Source organism: Columba livia, chromosome 1 (genome assembly GCF_036013475.1).
Source record: "Columba livia isolate bColLiv1 breed racing homer chromosome 1, bColLiv1.pat.W.v2, whole genome shotgun sequence".
Classification (NCBI taxonomy): domain Eukaryota; kingdom Metazoa; phylum Chordata; class Aves; order Columbiformes; family Columbidae; genus Columba; species Columba livia.
In genome coordinates, this window is record NC_088602.1 from 7951093 (window position 1) to 7972118 (window position 21026).

The following is a 21026-nucleotide window of genomic DNA, read 5'->3' on the forward strand; positions in this document are numbered from 1 at the left end:
GGGAATTTAAAGCTTAGAAATGAAACTTGCTTTTTTTTTACCCAGATCTGAGACAAAGACCTACCACAAACTGCTACACTTGCTGAGGTAGGCTGTTCTACTTGCCCTAGAAAAACAGAGCTGCTCAGATTCACTTTGTGCCATAGCAACTGTTTTCTTTATTGCAATGAAGGAAGAACAGAATTTAGAAACTACTCAATATAAAAAGATTTGAGAAAACAGAAGTGCTGTTATTTCTGCCTATTCTAGCAACTTGATGGTCAGTGACCCAACATCTGTATAAGAGCTAGGCTTTGGGGCTGGTACATTAGAGGAAGAAGAGACTAATTTCTTTTAAAGATTGTTTTTTCGCCCTCCTGTCTGACTCCCAGAATGAAGGGTATAATAACAATTTACATAAGTTAATTATTAATATATATCTTTTAACTTATGTAATAACTTTCATATAGACCCTAAAATGGACTCTTTCAAATTTGTAGCAAGGCAATTAGCTGAAGACAGTCAGCGCTCCTAATCATAAAGATATCTTTTGTTTTATTAGTGTCTAGCCTCATGGTGAACAAATGGAAATCCGGATAGCTTTAGAGTAGAGGCAATGAAGTGGGACTTCTTTCCCTGTAGTTGTGGTCCTTGGGGCTCACGAGCAGGTTTAAATCCTTATGGATGCTTGGAAGTATCAGAGATGGGAACCTGAGATGATAAGTTGCTTTGGTTCTTACAGGGATGTTCCATTAGTCCTTCTCAGTCAAGATCCTGTGTGTGATGGGACCTTGCCTTTAGGTACAAAATCCTTAAGCTGATAAATCATAATCTGTAGGCAAAAGCCATTTGTTACTGAGTGTTATTGGTGAAATAATTGGTATGACGAATCTAGCCAGTCTTACATCTACTCCTTAGAACAGAAGGATACCTCAAACAACCCTGTTCACCTATTATGAAGGCACAGTGCTTTATCCTCAGTGGGCCTGTGCTGTAGAGGATGCAGATTCCTCTGTTTGGTCCCAAAGGAATGGACTGGAGTGCAGCAATCACTGTTGTTTGAGTTATTACTCTCAAAATCTTGTTTATGGGCAAAGCGCAAGCACATGTTATATATCAGTAAGGCCATTGTTAGTATAACTGAAATCTTAAGAGTCTAATAATTATGTTAGGCTAGAATTAACTGCTTCAGAAAAAAAAAGAGGTCAGTTACAATATATATGCTCACATTTTTTGGTGTCTACCCCTTTTCCCAGTGTTGTATTCACTCTTCCAGGGTGTCTTGGGTCCTAGGGTTGATAGTTTCAGCCTGGTGGTGGTGATGAGGGGTGCGGGATTGTAAGACAAATCACCAGCGTCTGGAATTGTTTGCTGGGAGGAATGTGATGCTTATGTTGATGGCTTCTTCTTCCTCCCTCTAGGATCAACCTGGGGCTGTTTTTATGTTTTCTGATATACTGTTACATCTTTGCTCATTCTTCACTGGTCTGCAGCTCCAGGTTACTTTCAAATATTCTATATTAAGTGCGAATTTTGTATCCTAGATGTTATTTCTTTGCTCACTTTCTTGCTTCTAAAACCAGGCTTGCCCAGCTTCAGGTTTGTGTTTCCTTTAGTTAACCATGGGTGAGTTATTTATAGTGATGAGATCTCCAGTGCCAGCCCATGCCCCATCTCTTACCATCCCCTACCAATACTCCTCTGCACTCTGTCCTGTCTCTCCTTTTCTCCAAGCTTCTGCTATTTTGCCGGGCTTATGTTTCTCCATACCACATCATTGTGTCAGAGTCATAAATATCTCACTCCACATGGACTATAAGCTCGTTATTTGTCTATAGAAAACTATAGTTGTACCACATGATGATAAACACAAGTAAAACAAATTAGATGTAGACATCTGGCCAATTAAATAAATTGCAGTGTCAGCTAAACCAAATTAAAATTAAACTGCAGGCAAGTCAAGAAAAGTGCAGTCAGTGCAAGCAGCAAGGCTCAGTCCTCAGGCCTTGAAAACTCAATACAAAGCTAAAGTCCTGTTGCTAACAATAGTAATATCATATTATAATAGGGCTAGATAGTTGCTACTGAATTAAAACTCTGAAGAGTTGGGATAAATCTGTCTTACTCTTTAGAGAACAGGAGCCAGGAGTTTTGTAGCAAAGGCCATTCTACAGAAAGGAATTTTCAGGAAGAGTGGGTTGTCTTGTTGGCCTGAAGGACACTTGTCATCTGTTTGGATTTGTCCCTTCTGTCCCCCACCCACATTTCCCTCCCAGTGACCAATTTTTTTTCTAGATCTGCCATAAGTGTCAACCTGTCAAAGATGCCTTAGAAATGTTTGGTAGAGGTGAGAGACTGAGATTAATTCCCCTCCATCCCACCATCTCCCTTTCCTAGAAAAGTGGGAGCTCCACACTTCTCCATACTCTTCATCTCCCACCTCTGTGTGCTGATTTTCTATTCTGTGCTCCCAATCTGTCTTTACACCTTTTATTTCCAGCCTGGACCTATTGTCCACCCTGCTGAAACGTGTCCTCTTCTTTTCTTGGCCCTCTAGAAGAGGGATAGACACCTGTTTTCAAAGTGTCCAGGATGCAACACAGACTTTGGAAACATGACGGGAGATCAGTGGTAGTGCCGCTGTTATTCTTGGCATCGTTAGGGGTGGGTGCGCATGGAGAACGCACCATCAGCATTCTGAAGCCTATTAAATGGTAATATTACATCACCCATGGATGATGATATTCACATGAGAGCTCTGAAGATCTGGGACCTGGACTCTGCTTTCACAGACACCCAGGCCAGTGGAGTGTTTCTTTATATTGGTTGCATTTTAAGCACTACAGAAAAATTGAAACCTATAGGTAAATTAATGCAGAGACTTGGCATTAAAGGAAATGTTAGGACATCTACAAAAATATATATTTTTCAGTGAGGGTAATTGGCAGGTGAGCGATGCAGTTCTTCTACCTAAGAGTGATTTCCCTTTGATTAGTTTAAGCTTTCCAAATAAAATGTTTTATAAGGTAACATGAGACATGTCAAATTTCATGTTGTTTGGCCTCATTAGAAATGGAACAGAAAATGGAAAGTGGGTTTAAAGGTGTCAAAGTTCAAGCTTATGCCATGATTAGCATATTGTTATTTCTCATCAGGTAGTTGCAAAGATCTCTGTTTCCATCAGGGCAACTGCCATCGAGTCTAAATTCTCCAAATGCTGACAAAGAAACAACTTCCTAAATGTTTATAGATTTAACAACTAACAAATGCTGTTTCTCCACTCTCAGCCTTCTCACCCTCATTTATAAAAGCCTTTTCCTTTCATGATTTGCGGCCAGTGCTGTCTGTGCGGTGAGATTTTTGCCAACAATTCCAAAAGGAACGTGATAGAGTCCATGGGAACTGATTGCACAAGCTCAATCACAGTTGCTCCTCCCGGCCCTCTACTCTATAAATCCCAATTCTAGTTAATAGATTTATAAAGCAGAGGGCCACAAGGGACCATTAGCTCATCTGGCCTGATAGCCCATATATCACAAGGAATTGCACTTTATGCAGCACCCTTTACCAAGCCCAGCAGTGTTTATGTTTGGATAAAGCATGTTTGCCAAAAAGGTTTTCGGCCTTGGCTTCAATACATAAAGGTAGGAGTAACTAGCAACTTCCACAGGTAGTCTGTATCATTAATTTCTTAGTTAATTACTTTCCTAGTTAACAGGTATGGCTTTATTTTTTAAAGATGCTCAGTTACACCTTCCAGACATTGCTTCTTGTTATACCTTTTGTAAGTTAGAATTTGTTAATATGTAGCTTATTGTCATCATGTAACTTGCCAAAGAAAAGGCAGGAGTTAGAGTAATGACTGTTTAAATAGAACAAACTCTTCAAGTGTCTCTCCATGAGGCATTTATTTGATGGTCAGCAGTTGCTGTAGCAAACCTGGATAGTCTATCTTACCTGTGAGAGTTAAATTTATCTATCCACGGTCGTTCTTTTGCCAGTGGAATATCCAACATGACATAAAAATTCCAGGTGCTTTCAGCTGCACAGCTAAAAGTTTGTTTGCAGAAGAAAAAGTCCAAATCTACTGCTTGTCTTACTCATGAGATTGGAATTATCTCAGAGAAGATAATTTCAGTTTTCCTCTTCTGATATCCATGAACACTACAAACTCTAGTTTTGGGCAGTTTTCTGTTTTATTCCTCTAAAGACGAGACAATGATCTGGCTGAAAACTGGATAAAGATTTAGCATGTCCATCCAGACTGAGTTGCCTTCTGCTTCTCTTTGCCATCCTGTTTAAAAGTTACCATTGTAGTTCTTCAGTTTCTGTTCTCTTTCGTTCTCTTGAGTCTATGACACTGGTCTATGAGTCTGCTTGTTCAGGAAATCTTTGTTAACACATGTGGGATGTAGCACGAAATTATCAAATCATTTTCTTCCCAGGTGGGGAAGCATTAAAGTCAATGCAACGCAATATGGGATTGAGCAATTCAGGTATTTCAAGCAGGATCATTTTAGCCTTTTTAGTCCTTGTTCCTACTGTTCGTAAAATAAATGGCTTTCACATATAAAGGAACTTATATGAACTTATAAGCCTTTCCTCAGAAGAACTGAATTACCAATCATAAGCTCTTACAAATAAAGAAAAATTATTTATCTCCAGAAAAAGAGAAATCACAGATGGGAGGAAAAGTAATGGTTAACATAGCAACAAGTCTTGAAATAAGTGAAGTGAGCAAAAATAAATGTGGAAAACAAAACCATTTGCAGAGATTTAAAAGAGTAATAAGAAAAAATTGCAGAGCAAAGCAAAGCAAATAGGAAATAAGAAATGATGGAAACCATTACTTACTATCTATAAGAGATGAACTGAACTATTTAGACATATTTCTTTCAGCATCAAGTGACTGAATAAGGACTTTAAAAAGTTGCCCAATTTGTAGTTTCCTATTTAATTTAAAATAAGTTTTCTATTATTTTGCTTTATTCTATATTAATGACTCAGATACAAGAGTGATGCCATTTACAATATATGGGGATGATTATGTATTCTTTGACATGAACACAGATTGCTAAGTAAACTTGTTCTTGGAACCCAAAATTTATCCTGCTGATCTAATGATGATGTGCTTCTGCCCAAGAATTTTACTTGCCTTATTGGCAATGTTCTCTCACACACAAATACAAGAGCTGCAATGCTGAATCAGTGCAATGTCCTGTGCAGTTCCTTCCTGTACTTAAAAATCAAACAAATAACATTCCAGAAGGGTTTGTTTGAAACAAAAATCTTCTGATTTGTTTTACTGAGCCAAGATCTAGTTCTCAGGAGTGTCTTGTAGCAATGAACATCACAGCACAGTTCTACTCTATTTAGATTTGTTTTCCTCCATTGTGGAAGTAGCCTCTTCCAGTTGCATTGACCACGCCTGTGATAGGTTCATGTGAGTCACAAGAATCCAACAATGGCTTTGTCTGCAGCCAAGGAGATATAGTTTTAATTTCTGTGGAGTTTCCGGAGGAACCTGGGAAATTGCAAAGATGTAAACTGACAACATCCAGCGAGACCTGGACAGGCTGGAGAGTTGGGGAGGGAAAAATTTAATGAAATATAACAAAGGCAAGTGTAGAGTCTTGTATCTGGGTAGGAACAACCCCAGGTTCCAGTATAAGTTGGGGAATGAGCAGCATAGGGGAAAGGGACCTGGGGGTCCTGGTGGACAGCAGGATGACTATGAGCCAGCACTGTGCCCTTGTGGCCAGGAAGGCCAGTGGTACCTGGGGTGTATTAGAAGGGCAGTGGTCAGTAGGTCAGAGAGGTTCTCCTGCCCCTCTACCCTGGTGAGACCACATCTGGAATATTGTGTCCAGTTCTGGGCCCCTCAGTTCCAGCAGGACAGGGAACTGCTGGAGAGGGTCCAGCATAGGGCAACAAAGATGATGAAGGCAGTGGAGCATCTCCCTTATGAGGAAAGGCTGAGGGAGCTGGGGCTCTTGAGCCTGGAGAAGACGAGACTGAGGGGTGACCTCATTAATGTTTGCAAATGTATAAAGGGCGAGTGTCACGAGGATGGAGCCAGGCTCTTCTCGGTGACAACCAATGATAGAATAAGGGGCAATGGGTACAAATAGGAACACAAGAGGTTCCACTTAAATTTGAGAAGACACTTCTTCTCAGTGAGGGTGACAGAACACTGGAACAGGCTGTGCGGGGAGGTTGTGGAGTCTCCTAATCTGGAGACATTCAATACCTGCGTGGACTCCTTCCTGTGTAACCTCATCTGGGTGTTTCTGCTCCAGCAGGGGGATTGGACTGGATGATCTCTTGAGGTCACTTCCAATCCCTAACATTCTGTGATTCTGTGATTCTGTGAACACTGGTGTGATTGCTGTCCTCAGTGCTTGCAGCTTTGCTTTGCAGAACTGCATCAGTGGTAGAGGGTTCCCTTCCCTGAAATTGTAACATTGGAGTATTGTCGTCTTTGTGGGATATTCCCTTTTTAGAGTCAAGCAGAGGCTTATGGTTTCTCACAGTCTGTTAAGAGAAAGATGTAGATGTGCTCAAGTCTGATCTTTTTTTTTTTTTTTTTTTTTTTTTGTCAATCAACCAGTTTAGGGATTTTATATTGGTTAAAAATGTTGGCTCCATTCAGGAGAAGCTCAGATGGGACATCATGACTGACTCAGCCAACCTTACTGTATGCTGTTGCTGGGCTGGGGCGCTGTGCAAACCCAACACATGTTCCTGTCCCCTCTCTTCTGTTGGCAGTTGAGCCTGGGTAGCTGTGCAGGTGGTCGCCAGTCCAGTGGAAAGCTAACCAAGGAAAGCAGGAAGGAAGGGGCAGGGAAATGGAAAGGGGAAGATGGAAGGGCTGTCCATGAGATCCAGTTCTGTAGTCCTGGCTTCTACAAGTTGGCTCACCAACAATCATTTATTTCAGACATGTTGGATGAGCAGAACTGGTTAGTGTGACCCAGTCCCCTCCTCTCCATCTCAGTCGTTATCTTATGTATTTCTTCAGGTCTCTTCTTGTTTCTTTCTTCCTAGCACAGTCCAAATATTTTCATCCTCACCATCCTTGCTGCCCTTCTTTGAATATTCCCTTCTCTAATTCTGCTATGCTCCTCTCAAGACTGAGTGATCAGAGTTGCACACAGTGTTCTAGAGGAGAGAGTAACAGTGATTTATATGAGGGCACTGTGATACCTCTTAGTAGTGTTCGGGGTGGGTAATATCTGCATCCAAAGGACTGTTTGTCCTATCTTAAGAGTCCCTGAGAAGTTCTCAGGATTTAATGATGTGGTTGATACATTTCCTGTTTAAATGTGCTGTAGCCCACAGCTGAAAGACAGCATTTGTATGAGCATCCTCCCTTCCTTCTACTTTTGTGGCTAATATGGATACAGGGTTGGAAAAAGTCTGCTTGATTCTCAGATTCTGATACTCTCCAGGGCCCAACCTCATGCTGATGCTCCTTTATCCCTGTCCCGTAACTGGCTGCTCATCACAAGATGGTTCAACCCTGACCAGCCCTGAATGATCCAGAGGCTCATGCCTGGCTCAGCTGATGAGTCCACGTGCCACCATTGAATTGTCTATATTCGTTGTGAGTAACTTTAGACATCTGCAGTACAGATCAACACAGTAAATGGGAACCCTTTTTATTGTTTATTTGGAGACAGAGGGATTTTCAAGGTAAGAGCCATCCAGTGTTCCAGGTGCAGACTTCAGAATAGGGAGTTGTGCTTTTGAAGTGCCTCTGCTGAATACGTCCACACTTCAGGTGTCTACAGCTGGTAAGACAAATCCTGCCCTGAATCACAATCTCCATCTGAATTACTACCATTCTCTGTCTCCTCCTTTTAGAGGGCAAATCTTTTATTCCTACCCAGCTCTTGTGTTAAGGTGCATTGATTTTCATTGGGCATATCAGACCTAACACAGCAACAAATAAGCAATCAAAGCTGACCTCATAGATTTTGCTTCTACCTTCTGTTAATCTTTTCCTTCATGACATCAAGAAAAAGAAATAAATGGCCACTGTTCTCTCTCTTTGCATCCACTTTCCAAGCCATGCTTGCAGATTTCATTAACCTTCACTTTTTGAATATTACATCTCACTTTTTATTATTATAAAAGCAAACGATTAAAGTACTGTTTGATATTTTGCTTAGATAAATATGTATACACAAGATATATATTTATATTTTGCTTCACATCACTGTTATGATAAAGGGGATATTTTATGTTTTGTTTCTTTCTTAGGGCATTAATAGCATGCTCATTATCCTCATCTGCCTGACACCTGAGGTTTTCACTTGCAGTTTACATTCTTTTTCCCTGGGGGTGGGAAAGGCAGTTCCAAAGACCTGATGCTAAATGCATTCATCCATCACATTGGGCTGCAGAAGTAGCTGGCTATTTCTCTTCAGAACTGTAGCTCTTCCAAGAGTCTTATGCTGTTAGCCAGCCCTTATTTCAGAGCAGCATTTTGCCTGGAAAAAGGAGCCAGGAATGCCTGAAATTCAGAGGAAGAAACACTTGGAGGTACATGGTCAGAGCCTGCAGTACCATAGTGAGGTATTTTGCTGCCCGAGCACATTTCTTAATTTCAGACTTCTCCTTTCCCCAACTTCTCTGAGCTTTGCCCCGACTCCTCCTCACCCCCTAATTAACAGGGGTTGTTCCCAGCATTGCATTGGACCTGCACTCTCTTCTCACTCATCAAGAAGAGGGGCAGTAGCACCCACAAAGACACATTTGCCTCCAGTGTCATCCCCTCTCACATCACCCGATCAAATGCCTTGAGGTTAATTTTGGAAGATAAGATCTGCCACTGCTTTTAGAGGAAACACAGAATCATAGAATCATTTATGTTGGAAAAGACCTTTAAGATCATTGAGTACATCACTGCCAAGTCCACCTCTAAATCGTGTCCCTGAGAACCTCATCTATGTGTCTTTTAAACACCTCCATGGATGGTGACTCAGCCACTTCCTTGGGCAGACCTTGGTAGATTGGGTTGGAACATTCACATTTGGTACCAACAATAAATAACAGTCTCTAGGAAATGTTGATGTTAATCTTTCTGAGCAAAATTCAGAAATACCGCTGACACTTCTGGGGGCAGCAGAACTCAAAGGGGAGCTTTGACGTGCCTTGTGCTTCTGTGTGTTGTTCTCCTCAGCTGTAGCATGGGGATGGTCATCTGCTTCCACTCTAGGATAATGTGAGATTTAAAAAAAATAGCTAAAAGTTTAATACCTGTTGCTAGAAATCAATGTTTTACTTCAAGGATTTAAACTTTACAACTTTTTTTACCCGCATCTTTATTTATATTGTTTTGAATACAGTGCTGTCTGATCTATCCTGAGAGCAGCTGTTAAGGAAAATCTCTGTTCCCTGGCTAGGGAACGCACAGAGCAAGAGAATGAAAACGTACGAATAACACTTGAAATTGGTACGTCCAGCCTGTCTATCATAGCACTGACCATCAGCACTGATGTGAGTTAGATTGCAAGAGGAAGATTAGAAAACATCTGCGCCCTCGTAGACTCCAGTGAGAGGTTATGTAGAAATAGTGAGTATTTGTAGAAAAAACTGTCTCACAAAAGGAGAGCTTTTGATTCAGTGAACCACAAATACAACTTTAGGAGTTCTTCTTGGCTGAGAGAGCTTTTACACTGCCTGAGACTGGCAAGGAAGGTGATAAAAAGAGGGAGAAATGAGAAATGGGAAGGAGTCCCGAAGAGATGCTGCTGGGATTTGTACTTTATTTTTTTGGGAAGTTGTTTCCCTGGTGAGCTGTAAGGAGCCATAAGCAGCACAAAGGGGGCGAGATTGTTCCCCCATGCAGACAACACGAGTGAGCATTTGCAATTGGGAAGAGGAGAATTAGCTTCCATGGGGCAGCTCTGTCTCCTTCACACTGGTGGATTAACAGCCACAGGGGGTAAAGGGTGGGAGAGGAACCCTCTGCTTTAGCCCTCTGTATCTCTCCAAGCATGCCAAGCAGAAGAAAGGAGCAAGCATGGAGGGAAAAATAATTTGCCAGTCATCTATAGATGCTCATAGATGCCTCTCATGAGGGAACAAATTGTCAGCTTCAAGGCACATTGTGTTCCTAGGTTCGCATTCTGCTCAGAATATACTGTATCCCTCAATGAGCAGAGGATGCTGCCTTGCAAGGAGCTGGGAAGATTAACAAGAGTGGAAGTGGTGGAAGTGAAGGTAAAGGTCAGAAATAGGGAGTAATAGTAACAGAAAGTATCTAGCTTGGAAAATGAAGTCTCATACATCTGGGGAAAAATAATCAGAAACTCATCTGTTCTGCAGGACAGAGATACTTAGCAAGCACTAGAAATAATAAAAAAAAAAAAACAAAAAAAAAACAAAAAAAAACCACCCAGCCTAGAGATAGCAGTGGGAAACCAATTAGACGTGGACTTGTATTGGCACTAAAGAGTATGATTTTGGGGCTACACACAGAGGCAAAACCATTATCTTCCAGGGAGGTGACGATCCAGCTGTATCTGGCACACATGGAACAGTGTCTCTCGCATATCAGCACCAGGCTGACATGGATGAATTGGAGGGAATTCAGAGAAAAGTGTCATTAGAAAGCAAAGGGCTGGAGGGAATTTTTTTATACATGAAAGATTTAAAATGTATTTTATATGGCTTAGAGGTGATTCAAGTTGGAAAGAATAATGTTCTACAAAAAAAGGAAGGCAGTAAATAGAAAGGAGGAAAAAATACATTTAGGATAGCAGAGTAGGTATCTGTATAAAGAGTAAAAAGGATTGAGGACAACAGAGGGAGGAAAAAATTATTTGAGGATAAGACTGATATGTATAATTGTGAAATGGCCCTAAGATGGAAGTGGTAGATGCCCGTGATGGACACATTTCAGTATCAACAGTAATATGAAGAGATACCCGGGGTAACTGGAGTGCCAAAGCAAGTCTGGCCCAGCAGCACAGACCTCTAAGCAGATATCTCCAAGCAAGACATTTGTGTTCGTGATACTTTCTTTGGCTCATAATGGGGCTCTGCCCTTAAACGTCCAAGTCCGACTTGCTTACCCATTCATACTTCCTTACACAAATACAGCTCTACCTTTCTTCTTCAGTGTCTTCCAGAGGAAGCCTGATTAGTGAGAAAACATAGAAGACAAGGGTGTCCTCCTGACAAAGCTACTCCTCACTTCTTGCTCCTGGTTCAGATTCAGATCCCTTTCTGAGTTGTGTCTGACGTGGTCCCTTTGCTGCTGCTGCAGAGAACAATCCTTGCCCTCTGTCCCTCAAGGTCTCTCTCCTGATGATACTGAAGCCCACAGAATTCCCCTGGTTTTCCTACCATGTGGCCGCTTTTCTCTTTCCAGAATAAACAAGCAGAATAGCAGACCTGGTCGCTGCTGCGGTCTTTGCCCTGGTTAGAGCTGTGCCTCTTCCCTTCCCATCTCCTCAAAATCAAGCCTGAGCACGAGGACCTGATTACACTATTCAGGGCTCTGTTTACCCTGCACTCGTGCTGTTCATCTGAGATATTTCTGATTTTCTCAGAAGTGCCACAGGGCCAGGCATGTGTTTAGCACCACTGCACAAATTCGCATCTCCTTGACACCAGCTTTACCGCTGGGGTGGAGCTGGAGACAGGCATCCTGCAGCATTGCTGGGGCAGGGACTGGTGGATCCAGGCTGGGATGAAAGGGGGTCCTGGGCCATTGGGAGGGCGGGGAGAGGCCTTGGGCTGCACCCACAGTTCAAGATTTCCAACCAGACCCATTTTGGTTATTTGTGATATCTATGGAGATTTTTCTCAGTTGTTTCTATGGAGACTACGATGCCGGCTTTGATTGAAACTTTTATAGAGGGATTAGCAAGAACATGTGGCCTTTCACTGCAGCTCAGTGGTTGAGTTCCAGTGCAGCATAGTAAGAGGAGGTCATTAACATCTGATAGCTGTGTAGGGACCTTGGTATTATTCAGCAATTAGTATTCTTCACTGATACCAGAAACACAAAGAACAGTAGAATATCACTAGGGGGATGAGTGAATTAACATCACACATTCTTTAGTGTACTGTTTATCAATGAATGCCAACTACCCATGTTTACGAGGACACAAATATTTGGCTCTGTTCTTTCCCTGCTACTTTCAGTTTTATTTTATAAACAAAGAAACCACAAGACCCTTTACTTTGAGGTGCCAGAGCCCTGGAACAGGCTGCCCAGGGAGGTTGTGGAGGTTGTCTCCTTCTCTGGAGACATTCAAACCCACCTGGACACATTCCTGTGTGATCTGCTCTGGTGAACCTGCTTTAGCAGGTGGGTTGGACTGGATGATCTCCAGTGGTCCTTTCCAACCCCAACCATTCTGTGATCAGCTGGGTTTTGCAATCTGCAAACAAAGTCCCAGCAGAGCTGTGATCAGTTGGGCATCACGTCGCATGGACAGGACTCCTCGTGGGGCTTCCATGTTATTTCAGCACTGCAAAGCCCCATGTGTTTATTAGCAGCAGTGATGAAAGTGCTCTTGACTATGGAAAAGTATGAGGTAGGAGATGGTCAGAAGATACTTCTTAATAGAAAAAAAAAGAAATACCGCTGGGGTACATGTAATGTTTGTTTCAGAAAGCATTGCCTAGCCACTACAAAACAGACCATTTCACTCACTAAATCTGCAGGGTGGAATTTGTCTGTTAAATTTTCACTGTGTGACACATCCTGTAAGGCACAAATGAACAACATAATTATTTTGAAGCATTAAATGTTGAAGAGCAGAGAGTCAAAAAAATCAGATCTATATTACCCTTCCTCTATTTTTTTGTACATCTAAGCTTCAGTTCTTCCTGCTTTCTCAGCAGTACAAGAACCTGTAACACTGCAGCACACTGTGAATGTGCTGTACAGAGAGGACAAGATGAGATAGCGACACAGGTCACCAGGATGTCCCCCTGAGCCAGCCATGCAAGAGCCTCTGGCATGGCTTGAGGAGGCACAGGGGAAAATATGGAAGTTATATCTACCTCCTCCTATCACATAAACAGCATCCGCTGTTGGTGGACTACAGCATCTGTAACACAAGGACGGGGTCAGTGTCACTGCAGGCAGTGATCGCCACCTACCCCTGGGTCAGGCCTGGATTTGCTCCACGTGGCACGAGTGATGCAGGCAGGAGACCCTGGTCTGAGCTGCAGCATCTTCAGCCTCTGCTGGCAGAAGCCAAGTATTCCACTGGCTTCATGAAACCTGGAGTAGGTCACTCCTCCTTCTTGTTACTGCCTTTAATTTTCAGTTCAGATCTTGACAAAAAATGCACCATTTTTGTGTTGCATGTGGGGAACAGGTGGTGAGGAGCAGATGTGTTTTGGGAGGTCCAATCTTAAATGTTCTTGGCAAGCCAGCAGTAAGACAGGTCCTAAATCGTGTGATGAGATGGTACACTTTCTTTAGTCAACCTTGTGGGATTCATTGCAGAATGTCTTGTCTTTGGTTATGTTTTTTTGTTCTTGTTGTTGTTTGTTTTGTTTTGTTTTGGTTTGGTTTAGTTTGGTTTGGTTTGGTTTGCTTGTTTGTTATTAACATTAGTGCATATCAGAGATTGCTGAAATGTGTTATATGTGTGACAAAGGCTGGAAGTCATAAAACTGGAGATAAGAAGTAATTCTCAAAGACAAGTAAAATCCTATACTTGCAATTATAGCCATTACTTTGCAAAATAAAAAAAAGTGAGTTATCATTAAATAGCAGCTTATATAACTTTTCAGAAAGATGGGAAGGCCTCTTTCATCTAAATAGTTGAACTAGGTGTTGCTTAGGTCTGCAGTATCAGCATGTGCATCCCCACAGTATCACCAGTGCACTGGGAGAGCAGTGAGGGTTGGCAAGTAGTGGAAGAGGAGAACCAAGGGGTGATGGTTTTAAACTAGAAGAGGGGAGATTCAGGCCAGACATGAGGAAGAAATCTTTTACACTGAGGGTGGTGAAACCCTGTCCCAGGTTGCCCAGAGAGGTGGTGGATGAACCATCCCTGGAGACATCCCAGGCCAGGCTGGACGGGGCTCTGAGCAACCTGATCTGGGTGAAGATGTCCCTGCTCATGGCAGGGGTGGCACTGGATGAGCTTTGAAGGTCCCTTCCAATCCAAACTATTCTATGATTATGTGATTCTATGACCTCCTGTAAACCAAATGCTGCCCTTAGTATAAGCAGAGACCCTCAACAGCATTCCATAGGCCAAGGAGATGCTGATATGGGTTCCTGTGCACCGGCTGCAAACTGCAACTGTCTCCTTCAGGGAAAATGCATTCAACCTGCTTCAGGCTTGTAAACATAGTACATAACTTTTGATTAATGAAGAGGAGGATAAGGAAGAGTTATTTGGGCTGGGTATGCTCTGGAAAACACTAGCCAGGCTTCTTGATCTTAAAAGGCATGACATTGTCCAGTATTTTAAAGAAAAAAAGTTTTAAAAGCTTGTATCTCTAACGACCAAAGGTAAAATTTCATTATGTCAATATTGGCCTTTGCATTGGAATAGCAAATAAATATTTTCTTAGTTACATGGATTTTTGTAACATAAAGTGTACTCGTACTCCTAGATTAGGATGATTTTGGTGACAGGCAGTGTAGCAGTCTTTTTGTTCATTTTGCAATGTAGCCTGGGGCAGCTGAACCATGACCTATTTTTTACTTTGATAAATCCTATCCCTGTGTTCCTCTGTTTTGATAACAGCTATAAAAAAGGATAGGCAGTAATTTAATAAATAGGAACTGTAAAACAGAGCTAACAGAAGGAATTACTTAAAAGATATTTTTAGTGACAGCCCTGTGTCCAAAGTGGCAAAAAGGTTCAATAGGGATTAGAGCTGTCAAAGCAACGGGCAGGATGCACTTGACTTCCCGCAGGCTTTGTACTCAGAGAGTGTTAGTTCTCAGCTGTTTCCTACCTTCTCTTGACGATCCTTTGGGCTCCATGAGAGCTGCATATTATTTCAGAGATATTTTGTTTTGTCTGTCACTGGTAGAGGAGTTCCGGATGCAAACAGTATATTATGTCTAAACTACAGGGATTAGCATGGGAATAGTGATGTTGGTTGGGATCCTCCAGCAACTGCATCTGCTTACAGACAAAAGCATTTACACCGCTCATGCAATGCTGACACATTTACATTTACAATGGGTCAGTTCAGCCTGGAGAAGAGAAGCTGACAGGGGATCTTATCAGTGCTTCTAAAAATCTCAAGGGTGGATGTCAAGAAGATGGGACCAGACTCCTTTCAGTGGTGCCCAATGATAGGACAAGGGGAACAGACATGGACTGAAGCACAGGAGGTTCCATCTGAATATGAGGAGAAACTTCTTTACTTTGAGGTGCCAGAGCCCTGGAACAGGCTGCCCAGAGAGGCTGTGGAGTCTCCTTCTCTGGAGACATTCAAACCCACCTGGACACATTCCTGTGTGATCTGCTCTGGTGAAGCTGCTTTAGCAGGTGGGTTGGACTGGATGATCTCCAGAGGTCCCTTCCAGCCTCAACCTTTCTGTGATTCTGTGATTCTGTGAATTGACTTTATGGAGTAACACTAAAGGTTGGCATAAAATAAAAGAGAATATAAATAATTTCAATTAAAATTCCATCCATAGCTTCCAACCATAAAGTCTTTCCCCCGAACCTCTAAATGATCCTAAAACCTCTAGCTTTTGGGGAGGCTGGGAACTGTATTGGAACTAAACTTCGTAGCTGAAGATTATCCTGCTTAATTTCTAATTTCTGATTGCACAAATAGTTCTACAGCCAGCACTGGATCTGTTCTGTGATTTTGATCAAATTTTGGAGAACCTATTTAAATGTTTGATGACAGCTTATATAAAAATCAATGGCAACCCTATAAAATTGGGCCAATTGTGCTTAAAAACCTTTACTATGGATTTCGATCTTACTCCAGGCTCTGGTTTGAAAATGTTGATCAGTAATAAAAGTGACTAATAATACCTTTTATGGTGGATTCCAATAATGCCTGGGTATGCAATCATCAAGTAAATGGAATTTTTCTTCCCATTATCTTCATCTGAGAGAGGATTGAGCCATTAAACCAACCTAAATAATAAAGAAACATATAACACTCCCTGTGAAAGTGTTTGCAGCTGTGTTCTTCCACCACGTGTACAGTGAGGATTCCATTATAGTAAATTGGAGCTGTTAGTGTCACAATATTGCCATCATTACATGTTCAAAATATGAGTCAGATCCCCAGCACTCCTGGATATTCTAATATCGTAGATGTGTGTAGTGTTTCAGTTCTGGTTTCTAAGCCTTTAGAGGGGAATTTGCCTGTCCCAAGAAAGTCTGAAATTTTAAGGGTCACATCCAGCCTGGAGCAGTGATATGGCCACATTCCTCCTTCCCCTTGACCACTTGTGGGGTCTCCATTTACCTTCTTCTTCCAGGGTTAAGAGGTTTTTCTCTGAGCTTCTCTGTTTTCCATCCTCATCACCACTGCCTGCTGCCTTTCACCACTTTCTCATCTTTCTTAGTCTTTTCTCCCCATCTCCTAACCATGACTTGCTTAGTTTCCTCTGTGCATCTCTTCTGCATTTGTCTCTGATTCAATGTGAGAAGCAGTTGTTACCCCATGTACCCTGTCCTGGTGAACTATAGAGAATAGCAGCTCCCTTTCTGGCTTCAGCTGTTTTGACGATAAAGAGGAATGGTGGTCTTTTTGAGTAGGGAGCAACTAATGAATTGATAGCCCTTCATGGGCTACATATGTAAGCTAGATATTAAAGCCTACTTCTTCCGAATGTTTCCTGCAATAATGTACTACTGTATATAGATCTTATATAAATATATTAATTGACGAATCAATCAGTTAATATCAGTTCTGGAACCATGTCATAACCGTATCTGTATCCCAAATTTGCTCTGAACAAAGTGGGAAGATCTTCACCAACAGGACTGCAATGTGGAAGCGATTTAGTGTCAAATCTACTATGCAGGGAATATCTGTGGGCGACACAGCAATCACGGATAGCTCTATGCAGAAGGCTAGAGAAGAAGGAATTGGAGCAAGGAACTCATGTTAGTGCTCCCAGGAAGCCTAAGCTGATGGTTTCATACATGTGTCCCTCCAAGCCATGGATCTTCCAGGCCTGTCATCCTGCTTGGGAAAAGAAAGGAAAGGTCAGAAAGCAATGGAAGGGGTTGCAGGAGATATTGAGCTGGATACTGAGATTAAATTTGAACATTTACAAACATTATTTTGTTTCTCTTGAAAATTTTCCATTTTTCCATTGCTAACATCTGACAAATTAATTTCCTGGGTACTTCTCTGACCACTCCCATAAGTGGAGATGGATGTGAGTTTTGTCTTCCTTGACTTTGGTAATAATATTTAACTTTTTATAAAGTACATTAAACTTTCAAAGACTTTACAAATGTTATGAAACTAAGATTCATTCACGTGTTGGTTCTTGTTCTTTTGTCAATGAAATTTCATATCTATCTGATAGAAGTTCCCATAGCCACTTTATGAGTCTTTTATGGTTTTATTATGGCAGTACTGTCTAAATTAAAGGCTTGTCAGATTTAAGAAATAACTTTTAATTGCCTATTTATTTTTGCAATATTTTTTCCTTTAGTATTTAATTTTTTCCATATCTCAGATTTGTTTCTGTCTGCTGTGATCACCCACGCTGCTTTAAGTGTGTAGTGAAGTGAATCGAACACTTATTTCTATGAACCATTAAACTGTCATGATGAGAACGTGATGGTGAGATTGCGTTGTGTTCCCTGTGGAATCAAAGCAGTCCTGGGGGCTCTGATTCATGATCCCCTCAGGTGCAGGTAGAGTGCTGACGTGATTCCTGCCTCCAGGTTTATCACTTCACTTAGAATCACAGGATGCCCTCAGACCCACAAGGATCATCGAGTCCAACTCCTGTCCCTGCACAGGACAACCCCACAGTCCACACCGTGTGTCCGAGGACGTTGTCCAGTCTCTTCTTGAACACTGTCAGGCTTGGGGCTGTGACACCTCCCTGGGGAGCCTGTTCCAGTGTCCAGCACCATCTGGGGGAAGAAACTTTTCCTCATGTCCAACCTAAACCTCCCCTGGCACATCTTCCTGCCATTCCCTCAGGTTCTGTCACTGGTCACCATAGACAACAGCTCAGCACCTGCCCCTCCTCCTCCCCTTGTGAGGAAGCTGTAGCCGACATGAGCTCTCCCCTCAGTCTCCTCCAGGCTGAACAAACCCAGTGACTTTAGCCGCTCCTCATACGGCTTCTGCTCTAAGCCATTCACCAACTTCATGGACACCCTCCAGTAGCTTTATATCCTTTTTATCCTGTGTTCCCCAGCCCTGCACACAGTGCTCCAGGTGAGGCTGCTCCAGTGCAGAGCAGAGCGGGACAATCCCCTCCCTGCCTGGCTGGCCATGCTGTGCTGGATGCACCAGGACACGGGTCCCTCTTGGCTGCCAGGGACCCTGTTGGCTCATGTTCAACTTGCTGGCCTCCAGAACCCCCATATCCCTCTCTGCAGAGCTCCTTTCCAGCCTCTCATCCCCCAGTCTGTATGTACAGCCAGGGCTACAGCAGCTGGAGGAGTGGCTGAATGGGACATTCTCTGGCCCTGCATAAAGTTTGCATTAATGATCAACTGAAAAGCGAGGGGCCTAAGCAGAAGATATCCATACTGTTTCTCAATACCTCTGCTAAAGGCACTTTAAGTCTCCACCACTACCTGAAAGGAAGTTGTAGCAATGTAGGGGTCAATCTCTTTTCCCCAGTGACAAGTGATAGGAAAAGAGGAAATTATCTCAATTTGTGCCAGGGAAGTTTTGGATTGGATACTAGGAAAAAATTCTTAATGGAAGGGGTTGTCAGGCATTGGAACAGGCTGCCCAGGGAACCAGTTGAGTCACCATCCCTGGAAGTGTTTAAAAGACGTGTAGATGAGGCTCTTAGGGGCATGTTTTAGTGGTGGACTTGGCAGTGTCACATTAATGGTTGCACTTGATGATCTTGATGGTCTTTTCCAATCTAAATGATTCTATCATTCTATGACTCTAAGCTGTCGGAGAAGGATGAGATCTGTTGTACCTTTCACCACCCCATCTCCGTCTATCTGTGATCTTGAGCAAGAGCCTTTACACTTTGCTTCTCTAGCTTTTTTTTTCGTCAACACAGTGGTCTATTCAGTGTACCTGTGTACCAAACACTTGCTACCTTTGCATCTCCTTAGGGTTTAAGGCTCCTGTTTCATTATCCCTAACAATGTCTTACAAAGGAAGCAGCTGATTCTTGCATTAAGTATGCATAAATGAATAAATGATAGTAATAGGTGACCCTGTGTATGTATGAGCATGGTAGATTTGTTACACTGGGACTCTTTCTGCTCTCTCTTGTCCTTTTTACATATACATTTCTCCAGTGAGTTCACTGAAACTTCTCTAGGTTTACATCATCACCAACAGCATGTGCACCATTAGAAACAGTATGGATTGTTAATGGAAAGCCTGCTAAGAACTAAAAGAAAGTTCAGTTTATGTTGGGCTGGGAGATAGTTCTCAGCATTTCAGTAAACTGTAACACATAATTAAATCTCCAAGTTGTCAAGACCTTAAAGGCTTGGAGTTTAAAGGGTATACTGAGTATAGCAAGGGATCCAAGCTCTGTGTTAAATTACACTCATGCAAGTCTGTGGTAAATTTAAATGAGGTCACCTGCACCAGATTTACACTGCCAGAGCTCGAGCAGGTTCTGACCTAATCTGACCAAAGGGTGATGCACTTCGAAGCTGTTGGCATGAAGGCAAATTAAACAGTGATTGGAAAACAGCATGAACTGTTTTAAAAAGAAGTTTCTGAGCTGCAAAGGTCAAAGGACAACTCAAATGTCAAAAATATTATGTCTACTGTTTTATAAGATAATGTGAAGCTACAAATACTTTCCTCTTAATATTGACAAGAGCCTGTAACTTTCTATTACTTCTTTCCACTTTAACTTGCAAATGTATGAGTTTTGGGAAATATTGTACACCACACTAATATATGAAAAATGCGGTGTAAACTAAAGCTGTTTGGAAAACTTTGGCAAAACACTCATAGTTTCTCATTTTTTAACAACTACAGCTTCAGTTTTCAACATTAACATAAATGAAAACAGACCCTAAACAGGTATCAGTACTTTAGAAAACTGTGTAGCTGCTGTTGAAGTAAATTTTCTCACCACTTTTTTGATGTGATCTTTACATAAGAAAGAATGCAAGTTCAGACTAAGAGCACATTCATACAGACAGCTCAAGATAGAGTTTGAATCAAAATCTAATTGTCATCATCTTTGCTTTTACTTTTTTTAATCCAGTGTAAGAGTACGTGTTAATCCAAAGGCATTAGAAAGATAGTGAGAGTATAGAGCCAGTTTTGGCATGCATTTCTTTCTCTGTAGACTGATTGATACAGTCACGATAAGGAATTTGCTTTTTTAACATAGTAACTGAACATCCTGTTGTGTCTTAATCTACTTCTGAACCATATAAAGCAGCTGTGCTCCATTAGCTTCAAGTTATTATGAATGTAGAATATAGCCTTGTTTTCTGAGTGGGAATACTGAATGTTCAACAAAATGTGATGCCTGTAATTTTTTTTTTTCTTTCCATGTAAAATGATATTCCCATTTTCATTCTGCCTCCAGACCTTGCTGTGAAAAATTAATGCACAAGACCTATAAAGGTCATTGCGCTCTCAAATGAGATTTTCTAAGATCTTCTAACTGACTGCACTTCCTTTGCACCTTGGCATTGTAAATGTTGAGCTTCTCCATTAATAGAGCCTCCCCATCTTAAAAAAGGGGGTTATATTTTAAATAAACTCAAGTTTTTAGGCATACTTCCAATGTCCATGCTCCAGCTGTCAAACAACTGTCAGAGAGAGAAAACAGTTCTGTTCAGAGTGGGAGTCAGTTAATGGATGTCATTGGCAGGACCCCATGAAGTTAGTGCACTTTATATGTAATCCACAGAAAAAAAGATGCAGTGAGTATG

The 21026-nt window shown here is 41.8% G+C and overlaps 1 protein-coding gene across 10 annotated transcripts in view; it reads left to right on the forward strand.

The window, feature by feature from the left end:
- DLG2 (discs large MAGUK scaffold protein 2) overlaps positions 1 to 21026 on the forward strand; it is a 1055145-nt gene that overhangs the window by 69373 nt on the left and 964746 nt on the right. The gene's annotated exons all lie outside the window — the stretch shown is intronic.